The sequence below is a fragment of the Saimiri boliviensis genome, chromosome 16 (genome assembly GCF_048565385.1).
Source record: "Saimiri boliviensis isolate mSaiBol1 chromosome 16, mSaiBol1.pri, whole genome shotgun sequence".
In the NCBI taxonomy this organism is placed as follows: domain Eukaryota; kingdom Metazoa; phylum Chordata; class Mammalia; order Primates; family Cebidae; genus Saimiri; species Saimiri boliviensis.
Window position 1 is genome coordinate 52,109,312 of NC_133464.1, and position 5,394 is coordinate 52,114,705.

General features: G+C 33.7%; 1 pseudogene; it reads left to right on the forward strand.

Moving 5' to 3' along the window:
• Positions 1–876: 876 nt before the first annotated feature.
• LOC101033673 (dnaJ homolog subfamily A member 1 pseudogene) lies at positions 877–4,876 on the forward strand (annotated as a pseudogene).
• Positions 4,877–5,394: the final 518 nt, after the last annotated feature.

The following is a 5,394-nucleotide window of genomic DNA, read 5'->3' on the forward strand; positions in this document are numbered from 1 at the left end:
AAAAGAAAATATAGAGGACATTGGTCTGGGCGAAGATTTCTTGGAAAAGACCCAAAAGCACAGCAACAAAAGCAGAAATAAGCAAATGGGATTGCAACAAACTAAGAAGCATCCATGTGATAAAGAAAACAATAGAGTGACAAGACAGTTCATAGATTGGGAGGAAATATTTCATCACTTTATCCTCATTTGATAAAGGACTAATGTCCAAATATATTTTTAAAAACCTCAAATATCTGAATAGCAAGAAAACAAAGAACCCAATCAAAAAATGGCAAAGGACTTACATAGATGTCCTCCAAAATAGTCATACAAATGCTCATCCTCACTAATTATCAGGGAGATGCAGATTAAAATCAAAAGATACGAACTCTCACCTTTTAGAATTGTTGTTATCAAAAAGACAAGAGATAATGAGTCTTGGCAAGAATGTGGAGAAAAGGGAACTCTTGTGCCACATTGGTGGGAATGTGGAGTAATATAGCCATTATGGAAAATACTATGGAATTTCCTCAGAAAGCTAAAAATAGAACCACCATATGTCCAGCAATTCCACTTCCAAGTATATATTGAAGGGAATTGAAATAAGTTTGCCAAAGAGGTATCTGCATTTCCGTGTTCACTGTAGCATTATTTACAATAGCTAAGATGTGGAGGCAATCTAGGTGTTCATCGTTGGATAAATAATTAAAGAGAATGTCTCATATGCATGCAGTGGAATACTATTTAGCCTTTAGAAGGAAATTCTGTCATTTGCAACAACACATATAAACATTATGCTAAATAAAATAAGCCAGGCACAGAAAGACAAATACTACATGGTCTCAGTTACATGTGGAAACCTAAAACTTCCAATATATGGAAATAGAGAGTATAATGGTGGTTGCCAGAGACTGGACTAGTAGTGGGGTTGGACAGGTAAAAGGGAAGTGTTGATCAAAAGATGAAGAATTTTCAGTTGCACAGGAGGAATAAGATTCAGCATTCTGTCACACAAAACAGTAACTATAATAATAACTCATTGCATGTTTCAAAATTGTAGGTTTTAACTATTTTTGCCACAAAAAAATGATAAATATGCAAGGTGACAGATTTGTTGTTACCTTGATTTAATCATACTGCAATGCAAACATATACCAAAATATAACAGTGTACTTCAAAAAGATATAATGTATGGAATTATTATTTGTCAATTAAAAATAATAATTTAAATAGTATATTCATGATGAAAGTTTTATTGATGAGCAAGGTTTAGAGTTCTCAGAACTTACAAAAATAAAGTTGTTACAATGTGACTAAAAATACTCATTTTAGTTTTTAAGTTATTAGCATTACATTAATATTATATATCTTAATTTATAGTTTATAATAATTACATAATTTTTTGCTTCAATAGATTTATGCTGAATATTTACTGTGAAAAATAAAAGTCAGTGCACAGACTATATGATTAGAAAAATTAAGAAATTTAGGTTTATTGAGCATTTGAAATGTCTGTATCAACTGATTACATCACGTATCCTTGGGTGGCTGCTTATCACACTAGCCTTTGCCCAAAGAAGAGTGTTTTAGGTCAGACTATTCAAGCAGCACTCTATAGACCAAGAAACAGAGATTGGCAATTACAAATCTGGATGCCAGTTTCAAAGAGATGAGGGTTGAAATTCCTGCTCTGTCCTTATCTAGTTCCAAAAATTTCCACATGACATTTAACTTTTTAATGTTTCTACATATTTCCATATGATATTTAACTTTTTCTTTGTTTCTACATATGTAAAATAAAAATAATAATAATATTGTGCACTGAAATAATACTGTAGGCTAGAATTGCAGGTGAGAATTAAATAAAACAATATATTAAGTGCTTCTATAGTAGCCAAAATGCAATAAATATTGACTAAATATTAAATAATTTTAAGATTACAATTTGTAATTACAGTACAAATTTATGAACCTAAATTTACCTGTTGCTACTGTATAGCTGAAATGCTTTTTTAATCTTTACCTTTTAATAAGTAATTTAAAAGTATATATTGTAAAAATACTCTTTACAAGCATAATTAGTCCAGCACCCTAGATGGGACTCATTGACTCACTGAAACCTTAATATTGAATCAATTTAAAGGCCTATCAATAAGCCCCTTAAAAATTTCTTTTTGATATATGAATTGTTCCTTTCTTTTCCATCACGAATCCATCATTGTTTTCCACGTTTATCTTATGTGTATCAAATGAGCACTATCTAGTACAATTTTCTGTGTTAATGAAGATGTTCTGTTGTTTAATATGCTAACCACTAAACACATGTAGATATTTAAATTAAATCAAACAAAATTAAAAATTTGCTCTATACTTATGCTAGCCACATTTCAAGTGCTTAATTGTCACATGCAAGTGTTGTTTACCATTTTGGATGGCACAATTACAACTGATCCACCTTACACCAGTTTCTCTACAGTCAAATCTATTCCACAGAATTCTCCTGGTTTAATATTAATAATGAGCAATTTTGATCACACTATTCTCATGCTCAGGACCTGTCTTGTCTAAAGCATATTCTTAAAAACATATAGTTGCACGGAAAAAATGGTAGCATACTGTAAAAATTAGAAAATATCATTATGAAATATTTAAGTTTCAAAAGTTGTGTTTTATTTATGTTTATGTATCTGTAAAAGTACTCATAATATTAAAAATGTTTACTTATAAATGTATTTTTAAATAATTTGCATTTTATGTTCTGCATTTTATGCCTTTCCATGTTATTCAAATATTTGAGAAGAATTTTTATTGTTTTCTGTTTGTCATTTTGTCTTCGGATTATTTGTCTCTAGAGTTTTTTATCACTTGGTGGAGTTGCCGCAAGCCTCACTGAGGCAGATGTCCTTTTAAATAGTGGTGTCTAGAAATGATCATATCCCATAGATAGGAGCTACAAAAAGCACAGTAAAATAATTTTCATCAGTTTTGTTTTATTTAAGCTTGTTTTAGCTTTCCTTTTATAACTTCAAAGATTTTGTTAAATATTTCAATAAGATCAGGTGGGAAGAACTTAGTAACAAATATCTTTGATTATCATGAATTATCAATTAATATTCTAATATTTTGCCTTCCATTTTCCCATTTTCTTCTAAGGGTATCAGTGAAAGAGCTTTATTAGGGACAAACATGGCTTGTTGAAATCAACAAGTTTTTCTATAAAACTCACCTAATTTGCCAGTCTAGCAACTCTATCAAAAAAGAAGTTATTCTCTGTGAGTCTGTGCTGGCTCCTAACAATCATTGCTTCCTCTTCCAAATGCTCCCAAAACATCTATTTAATAACCTCCAGAATTTCACTAAGTCCTTTCATGCCATGCCAAGAAGTTTGGGTTTTATCTTATGTACAAAAAGAGAAGGATCTATGTTTTATAGTTATTTTATAACTGTGTATTTTTTTCATTAAAATATACATTTCTTGAAATGAGGATTGTGCTTATTTATATGTCAATTATAAATGTATAAGTCATAGTACTCAATACATGCTAGGTGGATGGATCAAAAAATGTGACAATATTTAAAATATTTTGAGGGAACTTTCCAGACCACTTGGTGAGAGGTGGAGGTGGCTGCCCCATCTGAGCACAACTACTAGGTACATTCCTTTGGGCACCCTCCACATCAACCTCAGCCTACTCACTGCCGGTAGAAAAATGGTGAAAGAACTGTTTCTATGATGTTTTGGGGGTAAAATTGAATGCCGTTCAGAAAGGCTATAGGAAAATGGCTTATAGGAAACTGGCATTGAAGTACCACCTTGATAAGAACCTGAATGAAGGGGATAAGTTCAGGCAGAGTTCTCAAGCTTATGAAGTTCTCTGTGATGCAAAGATATGTGAATTGTATGACAAAGAATGAAAACCAGGTAATTAAAGAGGGTGGGGCAGGTAATACTTTTGGCTCTCCTATGGACAACTTTGATATGATTTTTGGAAGAGGACGAGGAAGTATGCCAAGGGAAAGGAAAGGTAAAAATGTGTGTCAGCTGTCAGTAACCTTAGAAGATTTATATAAAAGTGTGACACACACAAAAAAACTGGCTCTGCAAATAAAAAAAAAAAATGTGATTTGTGACAAATGTGAAGGCATAAGTGGTAAGAAAGGAACAGTAGAGGGCTGTCCCAATTGCACAGGTATAGAATACAAATAAGAATTCATCAGATAGGACCCGGAATGGTTTAGCAAATTTAATCTGTGGGCATAGAGTGCTAGGGTCATGGAGAATAAATTATCCCTGAATATACATATAAAAGTTGCAATGGAAGGAAGATAGAGAAAAGAAGATTGTACAAGTCCATGCTGACAAAGGCGTGAAAGATGGCCAGAAGGTAACATTCCATGGTGAAGCAGACCAAAGAACCAGGATTGGAGCTAGGAGATATTATTATTCTGTTACATCAAAAGGAGCATGCTGTTTTTATTCAACAAGGAGGTGAACTTTTCATGTGTATGGACATACAGCTGGTTGAAGCATTTTATGGCTTCTACTCTTAGTGACTGAACTATAGTCATCACCTCTCATCCAGCTCAGTTTGTCCAGCATGGAGATATCTAGTGTGTCCTAAATGAAGGAATGCCAATTTATGTAGCCCATACAAAGAGTTGCCAAATTATGTAATTGAAGGTAAATTGTTCCTGAGAATGACGAATTCTTTTTGCTGAAAGAACTCCTATCTTTGAGGAAGAAAGTAGGACTGATGGAATGGATCAGATAGAACTGGTGGTCTTTGATCCAAATGAGAAAAGATGGCACCATAACAATAGAGAAGCATATGAGAATGATAAATGTCACCCTAGAGGTGGGGTTCAGTGTCAAACCTCTTCATGGAGCCAGTGAATGACACTCACAGTTGGCATTTTATGTGCAGCAGTGAATGAGTGGAGGACTGTAATCTTAATATATTTACTGCCTGCTATCGTTTTTTTTTTTCAATAGTCAGCTATAGTAATGTTTTAAAAGTTGTGTTAGTCTGTTTTCACACCACTGAGAAAGAGATACCTGAGACTGGGAAGAAATAGAGGTTTAATTGGACTGACAGTCCCACATGCCTGGAGAGGCCTCAGAATCATGGTGGGAGGCAAAAGGTACTTCTTACATTGGTGGTGGCAAGAGAAAATGAAAAAGCAAAAGTGGAAACCCCTGATAAACCCATCAGAGCCCATGAGACTTACTCACAATCACAAGAATAGCATGGGAAAGACCAGCCTCCCTGATTCAATTACCTCCCCCTGGGACCTCCCACAACACAGGGGATTCTGGGAGTTACAAGTCAAGTTGAGATTTGGGTGGGGGCACAGCCAAACCATAGCAAAAGTTAAATGGAAAATAAAGGCATATATAAAATCTCTGATTTT